Raw genomic sequence first — 13662 nt, forward strand, 5'->3', positions numbered from 1 at the left:
TTTGGTTGTTTTCTTTCTTTCTGGTTTGTTTAAGGCTGGGAAGCAACGATTTCACTGGGGGTCCCCGGACCCCACATGCTGAGAACAGTGCTTTACATCAAGGGTCTTCAGCAGGGGGTCGGGACCCTTAGGGGGTCCTCCAAATCTTTGTGTGATAGAGTGATTTTTTATATTAACCACAATAGCAGATCTACAAGCTCACAACACCTCGCACTCCAAATCTTTGTGTGATAGAAACTTTTTTTTCACCACAATTTTCGGCAAAGAGGTTTGGTGTCCCTGCTTCATCTCTCTCTCTCAACTAAGGGGTCTTTCCTTGGCTTGAAAACGTTTAAGGACCCCTGCTTTACATCAAGTCCATGATGGCGTTGACGATGTCGTTGCCGGAGTTCCTCAGCGCGCGCACAGCCTTGGCCCGCGACACGTTGGCCTGTGACATGACCAGCTCCACGTCTTTGGCCTCTGGTTCCAGCTCCTCCCCTTCGCTCTCCTCCTCCTCCTCCTCCTCCCTCCTCTATCATCGGAGCCTCTGCTTTCCTCCTGGACCTTTGAAAAAGCCTGTCCCCTGCTTCCTGAACTTCTCGGCTGCGGCCAGCTGGTTCTTCTGGGACAGGTCCTCGACCTTAGCCTCGCCAAAGACGATGTAGGTGTCCGACCCGGGGCTCTTGTAGACGTCCGCTTTGGAGATGACGAACGTGAAGTCCTTGGACTTCGCGGATGATGGTCACGCTGGCGACGTCCTTTACCGGACTCAAGCCGAGCTTTGACAAGGCCTTTCGCGCCCTCTTTTCGCCCCGGCTCTGGTTTCCGGTTGCTCCAGATGCTGTGTCGACTTCCTTCGGAGCTTCTGCCTCGGGCTCCGAAAGTGACAGACTCTCCAGTTCGGGAACAACCATGGTCTCCTGTGATGCAGAAGAATTGGGACATTCCCACCGCAGCCTCAACCCTGAGACTGCTGCTCACTGACCGGTGCGGTCTCTGTGGCTTCGCCGGACATAGTCGCAATTCAGGACTATATTACAATATATAATATAAATGAAACACTCCAGAAATCACTATTGGGTGACTGTGGGAATTCGTTTTTACTGCTTTCTGTATGTCAGACAGCGATTGTCTTTCAATATTCGATGATCAAATAGCTCCTCCTGTAGGCGGTGAAGGCTCTTGAAGCCGGGAGAGTTCTTCTTGTAAAAGACACAGGTAGAAAAGGAACACTTGTTAACTGACGGATGCCTGTCTGTCTGCCTGTTTCTGCCCCATTTATGCTGATAAAAGGAGATCCCTGATGTCATCAAAATGATGTCATAGTGCTGATGTCATTGTCTTAGACCAGCCCCAGAAATACTAATGGCTCCTGCACCCAACGGGCACCCAACGGGTACCCAACGGGTATCAGTGGTTACTGATACTACTGAATGGGTACTGCATAACCAAGGGGAAAGTGTTGTCGTGATTGTAGATTTTCAGCATGCAAACAAGCATTTAACAGGCCCTAGGACGCAGGGGTGTCACACCAAATTCTGGGCCCTGGGTACAAGGATTCACTGTGGGCCCCTAATGAATGTGCTTCATAGGGGGAGGAGGTTTAACCCATTTAGACTGGGAACGCATCATTACGGGTTATTTTGTGCTTTAACTATTAAAAAATAGCAGATATACAAGCTCACAGTGCGGTACCGAGTGCCGAGCTTGTAGATCTGCTATTTTTGAAAAATCGTGAAAAAATCTTTCGAACGTGAAGAAAAAATTCAAATCCTTCTAAGGTTTTTGTTTCTACTGTATGTCAGTGGTGCTCAAACCTTTTCATGTGAAGGACCGCCAAAATTATATGTATTTGGCCATGGACCCCCATCTCAAAATATTTTGTTCCAGGGACCCCCCCCCCCCCCCATGAGCCACATTTTTGTTACAAATGTTTGCTTAAAAAAATACATACATTCACGGCACTCGGTGCCGCGCTGTGGAGCTTGTATATCTGCTATTTTTCAATAGCTAAAGTATAAAATAATGAAGGCCCCTCCACCTTGGGCCCTAGTAACTCAGTCCCACTTCCCCCCCGCTTGTGACACCCCTGATCATCGGGGAGAAAGATAAAAATGAAAGGCACAGACTGGGAACAGAAAAGAGGTAAAGAGAGTGACGTTAATAAAGAAGAGGAAAAATGAACAACAGAATAAAAGACAGACAGACAGACGGAGAGTGAGACAGACAGATGGAGAGTGAGACAGAGAGGAATGAAAGAGTGTCTGCCCTCTGTAGAAGGTCACAGCTAAGAGCTGACAACTGATAAAGCTGACGACAGCTCACAACTCAACAACCACCCAGTATGTCTGTGTGTGTGCGCGTGTGTGTGCGTGTGTGTGTGTGTGTGTGTGTGTGTGTGTGTGTGTGTGCGTGTGCGTGTGTGTGTGCGTGCGCGCGCGTGTGTGTGTATGCGTGCGTATGTGTGTGCGTGTTTGTGTAGGAGGGCATGGCACGGGATGAAAGCAGCAGTAAATTATCCTTCTTACTTCAAAAGGATGTTTCACACTCCTCTATCTCACACACACACACACACGCGCACACGCACACGCACACACACACGCACACACACACACACACACACACACACACACACACACACACACACACACACACACACACACACACACGCACACACACACACACACACACACCTGATGCATATAGGCTTGGCTAGACGTCAAGAATGGATTTGGTTGAATGCAGACAAAGGTTCATGGATGTTAGGAATGCTTACAGAAATGGACACACAGTATTGCTCCTAAAACAGTCCTTCAATTCTTCCCTAAACAGTCTTAAACACTAACATCCTCGATACTTTTTGAGCCAAAAATAGCAGATCTACACGCTCACAACGCCTTGCGCTTTCAAAAGTTGTAGAGGGGGAAAAGAGCAGACTAAGTACAGAGTGAAAGGTCAAGTTTTTTTTAAGTATTGACGGTTCAAGTGGTTAAATATCTGAAAACACAAATTGACATGATTCCAAAATACAACTGATGATTGTGCTGTCAAAAGATGAAACTATATGGAATCTATGAACAGGTTGTGGGGGTCCCTGCTTCATCTCTCTCTCAACTAAGGGGTCCTTGGACTGAAATCATTGAAGATCCCTGACATAAATGGTAAGACGGAATTCAGTCCCCAGTGGATTCCACAGGGCCACTAAACTGCTCCACAAGGACCAGTGGATTCCACAGGGCCACTAAACTGCTCCACAAGGACCAGTGGATTCCACAGGGCCACTATACTGCTCCACAAGGACCAGTGGATTCCACAGGGCCACTAAACTGCTCCACAAGGACCAGTGGATTCCACAGGGCCACTAAACTGCTCCACAAGGACCAGTGGATTCCACAGGGCCACTATACTGCTCCACAAGGACCAGTGGATTCCACAGGGCCACTAAACTGCTCCACAAGGACCAGTGGATTCCACAGGGCCACTATACTGCTCCACAAGGACCAGTGGATTCCACAGGGCCACTATACTGCTCCACAAGGACCAGTGGATTCCACAGGGCCACTATACTGCTCCACAAGGACCAGTGGATTCCACAGGGCCACTATACTGCTCCACAAGGACCAGTGGATTCCACAGGGGCCACTATACTGCTCCACAAGGCGCACGCTGGGTATAAATGGACTGTGTCATTTCTTGTTTTGACGCTACACCAAAAATAGCGGATCTACAAGTTCCCTTGTCAGACAAATTAACAAAAATACAAATTAAACACACTTAAGGCTTAAAGATATACTGTTGTAAGTTGCTCAACTACTGGTCAGTAGCGGTATAGCAAACCACCGGGTCCATCTGCGCCTCGCCGAGACGCATCTGTAGAGGGGTATATCTAAAGCTACTTCCTGAGAAGACAGCAAGACGCGCTAGGATTGGCCGGCAGTGTACGATCCGTGCTGTGATTGGCCGTCAGTGTATGATGACGTACTGTAATTTTTCTGCGAAATCCGGACCTCAGCCCGGATTTCAAAAAACATATTTAGAAAAGCCTTTCAGGGCTGAAATTTAATTGAGTGGGTGTTCTAAAAACTTTAGCGATTTAATAGTTAGATCAAATTTAAGATTTGTTTAATTGAAAAAGTTGCATGGTATAACTTTGAGATGCAATGTTTCCTACAGTAGCCTATGTCAAGGTATTTGTGTATGGCGATGTGAGACCAGCTAATACACACATAGTTGATATACATGAAACAAACGTGGAAAAAAACAAGCAGTCTTTGTGCTGAATGTGAAAAACACATGCCAGAATGCTTTACCCTAATAGAGATGAGAGAGGGAGAGAGAGAGAGAGAGAGAGAGAGAGAGAGGGAGGGAGGGAGAGAGAGAGAGAGAGAGAGAGAAGAGTGAGAGAGAGAGAGAGAGAGATGAGAGAGAGAGAGAGAGAGAGAGAGAGAGAGAGAGAGGAGAGAGAGGGAGGGAGAGAGAGAGAGAGGGAGGGAGAGAGAGAGAGAGAGAGAGAGAGAGAGAGAGAGAGATTGTTTTTGTGGTTTTGCTGTTGGTTGATTTACCGTCAGGTGTGGATGTCTGCAGCTGGTCCACACACACACGCACGCACGCACGCACGCACGCACGCACGCACGCACGCACGCACGCACACACACACACACACACACACACACACACACACACACACACACACACACACACACACACACACACACAGTCACTGGTCTGGAAGCCTGGTTCATAACACCAACACTCTCTAAAGTCACACCAGAAGAGGTTGGAAAGTAATTAAATACATCTACTCAAATACTATGTGCTCAAGTTTACGTTAGTCAGGTTACTTGACCATTTCCAACATTGAAAGTTTATTCCATCAACTGAGGCAAAAGAGTGCCGCACTCGCACACACACACACACACACACACGCACACACACACACACACACACACACACACCATCCTCTTCATAATCATCTCATCATCATCATCATCATCATCATGATCAAGAAGAAAGTCATGGACCTTATTCTCTCATGGCAAGGTAGTGTTAAAGGAGTAGTTCACCCCCAAATGACTTTTTTTTCTATTGATTACTCATGCCATGGAGACTTGAGTTCAATATATATATATATATATATATATATATATATTTTATTTTTTTCTGTTTTATCTATTAGTTTGGTCATTAAGGTCCACAGGAATGAGAGGTCTGCTCTGCCAGAAACATCGCGAAAAAAGGTTATGGGTCATTTGTATATTCACTGTCCCATCGACTCCACTATACAGGAAAAGAAAAATATTTAAAAAGGAAAATATCTGCTTTAAGTAGCATGTGAGGGGTCAAACTTGGGGTTCTTCATGATTCTGAATCCATTGCAAGCATTTGTTTTGCATGAAACATATTCCCTGGGCTAAATTTCGGCCCCAGAAAATGATGAAAAGTAAAGAAAAAGTGATGACTCATCACTTTTCACCGTTTTCTGGGGCAGAAATTTAGCCCAAGGAATGTTTTTCATGCAAAACAAATGCTTGCAATGGATTCAGAATCATGAAGAACCCCTAGTTTGACCCCTCACATGCTACTTAAATTCTGTGCCGATCCCGAACTAGTTCGGCTTTATTTCAATCCAATACAATTTTTTTTTTATTAATTCACTTACCCCGAGCTGCTTGTAGAGTCGTGGGTGGTCCTGGCTCGCTAGCCGCTAGCCAGCTAGCCATTCTACTCTGTCCGACGATATATTCCATTAAAAATGGTTTAAAATACATTTTTGAGCTCCCCAATGTTCACCCAATGTTCGGCGCCGCTTCCGATGAGTACACGAGTGTGCCGATCCCGAAGTAGTCCGGCTTTTTTTAATTAAATGAATAAAATGATAAGAGGCCTTCTGAAGCCTGGCCTGATTTTTCTAGCTACTAGCCGAAAGCTAGCAACCTCCCGGCCGGCCGTTATTTGCGAACGAAATCGCCAATCTCCGCCTAATCCAATGAAAGACCACATCTTTGAAGGCTTATATCTCTGGATTGTGTCTTTAGGGAAGCGGCGCGAGGTTTATTAACGGCGAAATCGCCCAAAAATGATCTTTTAGATGACAAAATGGGAATAGCCATTCTGTTAGCATTATCATCCGGGACATTTCCATGACGTGCATGAACGTGAGCATGTGAGGTCCTGGAAGGTGAGGTCCTGGAAGCTAAAGCGCTCGCCTATGAGAGATACCCTGGCATTCCTTGGCCCCTAGAGGGCGCTGGCACAGAATGAGTTAAAGCAGATTCATTTAAAAAAAAAATATTTTCCTGTTCCTGTGTAGTGGAGTCAATGGGACAGTCAATATACAAATGGCCATAAGTTTTTTTCGCGATGTTTCCGGCAGAGCAGACCTCACATTCTGTGGACCGTAATGACCAAACAAATAGATAAAACAGAAATAAAAAGTACGGCAGAACATCACAGGTCCTCTCCCATTTTGAGGGACTGGGTCCCCGGCTATATCTATCTATCTACCTTATAACCAACCCCTAGTCACAACAAGTCACGACAGCTCACCTCCACCACGCTCTTCAGATCCCTGACGTAGGCCTGCTCCGTCTCCAGTATCTCCAGCACCACCCTGTCCAGCCTGGACAGCTGTCTGGGCGAGGTGGGCGTCTCCACTGCGGCGGCGGCGCTGTGGCCCCCGGGGGCCCCGCCACCGCGGCGACCCGGGCCCCCTCCTCCCCCTCCTCCCGGGGGCCCGTCGAGCGGCGTGAGGTCCAGGCTGATGTCGGAGCCGTTGCGCTTGGGCGTGGAGGACGACGAGGACGAGCGAGCGTTGTAGGAGGGCACGGCGCCGTACGGCAGCGAGGAGGAGGAGGAGGACGAAGAGGAGGAGGAGGAGGAGGAGTGGGGGGCGTCCTGGAGGGAGGAACGGAAACGTTTAGAGATCAGTGCTTCTCAAATTATTTCCCCCAATTAATTTAGGGCAGTGGTTCTCAACCTTTTTACACCAAGTACCACCTAAGAAAATATCTGTCCATATCTCTCCAAGTACCGCCATAATAACTGTTAAAATACTGTTAAATGTTAAAATACAGGTACGTAGACCTACCCCATGTTATTCAGCTATACCCAGTTAACACAGAAGGCATTTTTTCCTTGAATTCCTTGAGAGTTTTGAGTCCCCAGTTAAAATATGATTATTTGGGGTATCGTGGCCTAAAAAGGTTGAGAAGCACTGTTATAGATCAGTAGACCTTTTCCGTATCAAGGTCCATTATGTGCAGTATTCAGCATTTGAGCCACGGACCACCGTTTGATTAGATTTAGTCTATCAGACATCAGTTTGTCTGCATTCTCTAATAGTGAAGAAGATTCTTAGAAATTAAGTAATGCAGATGTTATTGCAATAATTTAACTCGAGAGCGTAAAATGAAACCAATTTACAAAAAAAGAAAAAAAAAAGATTAAACCAGTGATTGGAAGTGATGACACAAAGAGACGAGCAGACAATATTGCAACTGGAACACTGTCAAATTGAAGCTGATAAATGGGTACTCTCTCCTGATTGGCTGGAATTTTGTCACCCACTTGAAAATAGATTTTGTGATTATAAATACTTTCATCATAATGCCTACCTGCAGGGACACAGAGGAGGAGGCGGAGCTAGACAGGGAGGAGGAGCACGCCGTGTTGACGGAGGTGCAGGACGAGGAGGAGGCTCCGCCCCCGGCCACGCCCCCTCGCTCCCCTGGCGACGATGACGTCATCATCAGCTTACCCACGATGCCGCTCAGAGACGAGGCCGAGGAGGGGCGCTTGGTTGCTGCATGGGAGAGAGACACACACACTATGTTACATTTGACATCTACAGCAGGGGTCTGCAACGTTTTCAGGCCAAGGACTCCTTAGTTGAGAGAGAGATGATGCAGGGACCCCACAACCTGTTCATAGATTCCATATAGTTTCATTGTTTGACAGCACGCTCATCAGTGTATTTTGGATTCATGTCAATTTGTGTTTTCAGATATTTAACCACTTGAACCGTCAATACTTAATAAACTTGACCTTTCACTCTGTACTTCTGCTCTTTTTCCCCTCAACACCAAACCTCTTTGCTGAAAATAGCCGATCTACAAGCTCACAACGCCTCGCAGTGCGAGGCGATGTGATCCTGTAGATCTGCTATTTTTGGTTAAAGTTCTCAGAATATGGACGCTAGGATTCAAGTGGTTAATATAAAAAAGGAGAAAAAAAAAGTTTCTATCACACAAAGATTTGTAGGACCCCCTGTAGTAACTCTGAGGACCCCCTAGGGGTCCCAGACCCGCTGTTGAAGACCCTAGGAACCCACAGGGTGGAGTTGAGCCCAGTGAGGAAGTCGTCGCCCCCCCCCCCCCCCCCCCGCCATCACCAAGTGCTGGCCAAGTGAGTCCCCTTGGTCAAGCGGTGCTTCTGCCCGACCCAGCGCCGTTCGCGTCGCATACCTACGTACAGCATGTGTTTGGATATCACACCCGTGAGAACGTGTTTGCTACACAGTGGTCAAGTTATTCCCTCAAATCCGCTGACACACTTTTGTTGGCAGCTCGTCCAGTGAACGCTGAGGCACAGAGTGTGGCTTGGCTGAGCTGCGTTAAGTTTCACAATGCTGTGTTGTTCAAACCCTGGCTGCCCGGTCAAGGTTTAAAACAGGGGTCCTTCAGAGTTACTACAGGGGGTCCTCAGAGTTACTACAGGGGGTCCTCAGAGTTACTACAGGGCGTCCTCAGAGTTACTACAGGGGGTCCTCCAAATCTTTAAGTGATAGAAAGTTTTTTTCTGTTTTTTTATATTAACCATTTGAACCCTAGCGTCCATATTCTGAGAACTTTAGCCAAAAATAGCAGATCTACAAGCTCACAACAACTCGCGCTGCAAGGCGTTGTGAGCTTGCAGATCGGCTATTTTCGGCAAAGAGGTTTGGTGTAGAGGGGAAAAAGAGCAGACTAAGTATAGCGTGAAAGGTCAAGTTTATTAAGTATTGACGGTTCAAGTGGTTAAATATCTGATAACACAATTGGTTTCATTTGTATACTGTTGAATTTAGACCTCCCAAAAAGAGATGTCTAGTTTTTGTCAAGTAACTTGAAAATGAATCATAAAAACCAACGTGAAAAAGAATCGTGATAAAATCGTGTATCGTGATACAGCTTGGGAAAATATCGTGATATTGTATTTTTCCATATCGCCCACCCCTAGGCCACGTGCGGTTGTCCCACGACGAAAACAACTACGGTTGTGGTTTTTCCAAGGGGCTTCCCACTCCTGATTCCAGGGTCCACCCGCAGTGGGAACTCACACTATATAAGCGTTCACACAACTCTGTCACATAGCGGAGACTGGAGAGGCGGGACGCTGACTCAGCTGGCCGCAAAACCGTTGTGCAAAATACTGGCTCTCAACATGGATGGGGTCCCAAGGGGACTTGAGAGGGTTCCTCGGGGTCCTCATCACAATGAGGAACAGTTTAAACACACCTAAACGTTAGTCTACACCAGGGTTCCCCAATAGGCGGCCCGCGGGCCATTTGCGGCCCGTGGGGGGCTACTGTCTGGCCCACACCAACCCCAGTAATAATGGTGGTATAAGAGCAGCAACAACACTAGTATATTGTCGTTGGCGGGTGGAAATCTCGTAACTCCAAATATCTATGTTCTTTTGCAAATCATACAAGGCCGTCGCACAAAAGTAGTGAAAACAGCAGATCTACAAGCACACAACGCCTCGCACCGCGAGGCGTTGTGTGCTTGTAGATCGGCTGTTTTAACTAGTTGAAATATTTTTTTAAATGCTAAATGCAAAACAAACGGTTTTGGATATACAAGATTTTTACCCGACAACGACGATATCTGAACTGTCTCTGGAGTAGCGGGAACGCCACCGTCGCCCCCTGCAATGTTGTGGCCCTCGGCTTGGTACCCTAGACATAATTCGGCCCTTGGGGAAAACTAATTGGGGAACCCTGGTCTACACTTAGTAAACTGGACCGGAGTTGGCTGAAAACTCTGACCGTTTTTTTTCCATTTTCATCTGCATGCACCAAAAACCTCTTTGCCAAAAAGTAGGTACAAGCTCACAATGTGTGGCGTTGCGACACATGTTGAGCTTGTAGATCTAATGTTCCCCCCAGAATATGGATGCTGGGGTTCAAGTGGTTTAAGCATAAAAATAAAAATAAAAACTCACATAACACTAAAACAAAAATAGCAAATCTACACACCCGCAATGTGTCGCGTTTGCTATTTTTTAGAAGGGCCCCTGACACAAAATATTTTTAAACAGGCCTCCAACGGCTCTCAACACATAGCAATTTGGGGCGTCCTTGATATGAAAAAAAAAGCACTGTTGTTAAAGAGTAAAAGTGTTTTACCACTGGCAACCAGCTCAACAGGATGTACAGCAGACAGGAAATAGAAAGACGTGTGTGTGTGTGTGTGTGTGTGTGTGTGTGTGTGTGTGTGTGTGTGTGTGTGTGTGTGTGTGTGTGTGTGTGTGTGTGTGTGTGTGTGTGTGTGTGTGGTGTGTGTGTGTGTGTGTGTGTGTGTGTGTGTGTTTAGATTTAAAAAAGGAAAGTCAAAATAAATGTCCGATTTTCTTTCTGCGTGTAAATTCACGGTTGAGCCATTTATGTCTGGGAGCTAAACGGGGACTAAGGCCCATTATAACGTGCACACATACACACGCACACGTACGCACACACACACACACACACACACACACACACACACACACACACACGCACACACACACACACACGCACACGCACACGCACACGCACACACACACACGCACACACACACACACACACACGCGCACACACACACACACAAAGCAAGTCTCAGGGACCAATCCTTATTTAGACATGGCATCTACGAGTGAGTCAGTTATTTCTGATTAACGGATGAGTCCGCTCTCTCTCTCTCTCTCACCCTCTCTCTCTCTCTCTTCTGTGTGTGTGTGTGTGTGTGTGTGTGTGTGTGTGTGCGTGTGTGTGTGTGTGCGTGCGTGCGTGCGCACGTGCGTGCGTGTAACTGGGTCTCTTATGTCTGATGTCATACTGTTCCCATTAAATCGTTAGCCTAGACTCTTAGCCACTTAAGCCCTATTTCATACTCCGTCATACGCCGGTCTCGAGCAACAGAAATAGCAGATCTGCAATGCTCACAAGGCGGGGCGTCGCGGCGCCTTGTGAGCTTGTAGATCTGCTATTTTCATGGCCCGGAATCGTGACGCCAGAGTTAATGGGGTTAATCGCGGCCTCCATTATTCGGCCCCGTCAGACAACGGCAATAATAGCTGCACACGATTTAGATTGCACCGATTGTTTCAGTAAAAACAACTATTAGTTTTACATCAATGATGCGTTGTTAGCCTGTAAATTCTGTGTTTGTTGGCAAGAGGCACTGTCGTACTATGGAATGGAAGGGATAGCCCAGGGGTCTTCAACGTTTTCAGGCCAAGGACCCCTTAGCTGAGAGAGAGACAAAGCAGGGACCCCCACTACATGATGTATAAAACTGTGCTGCAGATTTTCATCGCTTTTAATACATAGATTCATAGACCTTTCATAGTCAGTCTATGTTGGATTTTTTCAGACATTTAACCACAAATCATCAATACTTACGTAAATTTGACCTTTCAGCTTTCACATTGTACTTGGTCTGCTCTTTTTCTTACCTCTACACCAAACCCATTTGCCAAAATTAGCCGATCTACAAGCTGCGAGGCGTTGACTTGAGAGCTTGTAGATCTGCTATTTGTGGCTATAAAGTTCTCCTCAGAATAGGGTCCTATTACACAAAGATTTGTTGGCCCCCCTGTAGTAACTCTGTCTCTGAGGACCCCTAGTGGTCCCGGACCCCCTGTTGAAGACCCCTGACCTATATGTTTATTCCATCTGGTGATTCAGTTTCAGTTTTGTCCGGGCTGATGGATGCTCAGATGGTTATGAGGAGAGTTCCATTTAGCCTTGGAACGCATTATTACACGTTATTACTTTAACCATATGCTTTAATTATTGAAAAATAGCAGATATACAAGTTGTGAGCTTGTAGATCTGCTATTTTTTGAAAAATCCTGAACATTTCTGCAAGTCTTTGACCCGATACTATAAGTGTCTTCTAAATCCTTCTAAGGTTTATGAAAAACGCATGTTTCTATCATCGGTCGTTCTCAAACCTTTTCATGTCAAGGACCCCTAGAATAATATGTATTTGGCAACCCCCGTCTCAAAATAGTTACAAATGTTCACGTTGAAAAAGATATATTCAAAGATTTACACATTTTGTTCATGATTCAAAAATAGCAGATCTACAAGCGAGTGCCGCGCTGTGAGCTTGTAGATCTGCTATTTTTCAATAGCTAAAGCATAACATAATTCCAGGTTCCATGGGGGGGTCAGGGGTCAGCTGTCAGGGGTCAAGTGTCTTGCTCAGGGGCACGTAAACTGGGCGGGGTGGGGGGAGGTGACCCCGTGACCTTTTGAATACCAGACCCTCTCTGCCCACTGGGTTAGGACCGCCCCTTAGATTAGGGTTTTACTGCCGCTAGAGGCATTATGGGAGATGATCCAAGAGCTTTGTGTGGTATTAGTGTTGGGGAAGTTATAGTTACATGTAACTGAGTTATGTAACTAAGTTACATTTTGCTGTAACTTGCTGGTAACTGACTTACATTCATATTTCTGTAACTCGCCAAGTGACTAAGATACTTTTTGGGTCATTTTTGGCCCAAAAAATCTTGTTACAAGTTACACGAAGTTACCAGTGAAGTTATAATTTTACATTTAAGTTTTGTTAAGTGTCCTCAACAGATCATAATTATTTTTGTTTTACTTAATTTTAGGAATACAGATGATTACTAAAGAAAATATCACCCCTTTTGAAATAAAATATAAAACTCAGTTGAGAGGCATAATTCAGCTGGCATGTGACTTTTTTTGGTAGGATATAATATTTTGTTTCATGTACACCAAATGTACATTCTCAATTTAACGCAAAAAAAAAAGTAACTCAAGTTACTCAAGTTACTTTTTATATGTAACTTGAAACTTTATAAGTTACATTTCTCCAGGGGTATAGCTGTAACTTGATCAAGTTACTGCCATGGTGAGTTACTTGTAAATGTACAAGTTACGCTTTCAAAAACACTGGGTTTCAACAGATGGAAACATCTTCAATGCTGATTGCAACCAAAGGTTGTGTGCCCTTTTTATGGTCTATGGGTTTGCCTCTCTGACATCATGCTCTGACATCACTTGATGTCAGGGGAACCACTCTAACAGAATGGGTTTGCTGCTGACATCAAGCTCTGGCTTCACTGTGATGTCACACTAACAGAATCCCTTTTATGCACCATACTGTATATGGAGTTCCCTGATGTAATCAATATTAAGCCCATATCTAACAGGACTTCATATGGGAATGCCCCATATATGGAGGCCACATCGGCCACATACCACACTAACAGAATCCACATATGGCCAAAACAGATGGCCGAGACAGCCCACATCTGTGTGGCTGGTTCTACAGACAGGGATCTCCATGTATGGGCATAAAAGGGTATGATGTCAGATGTCATAGACATCATAGGACTTTCACATAACGAATAACTGAGTAAGCATGTTTGGGCTCTCACAGCTCCATATACAGTATTGGGATATCA

At 45.7% G+C, this 13662-nt stretch overlaps 1 pseudogene across 1 annotated transcript; it reads right to left on the reverse strand.

Moving 5' to 3' along the window:
* Positions 1–346: 346 nt before the first annotated feature.
* On the reverse strand, positions 347–896 carry LOC308289380 (nascent polypeptide-associated complex subunit alpha-like; annotated as a pseudogene). Its single transcript has one exon. The product of its transcript is annotated as a nascent polypeptide-associated complex subunit alpha-like (transcript).
* Positions 897–13662: the final 12766 nt, after the last annotated feature.

This window comes from Nannobrachium achirus (assembly GCF_963921795.1).
Source record: "Nannobrachium achirus genome assembly, chromosome: 8".
Lineage (NCBI taxonomy): Eukaryota > Metazoa > Chordata > Actinopteri > Myctophiformes > Myctophidae > Nannobrachium > Nannobrachium achirus.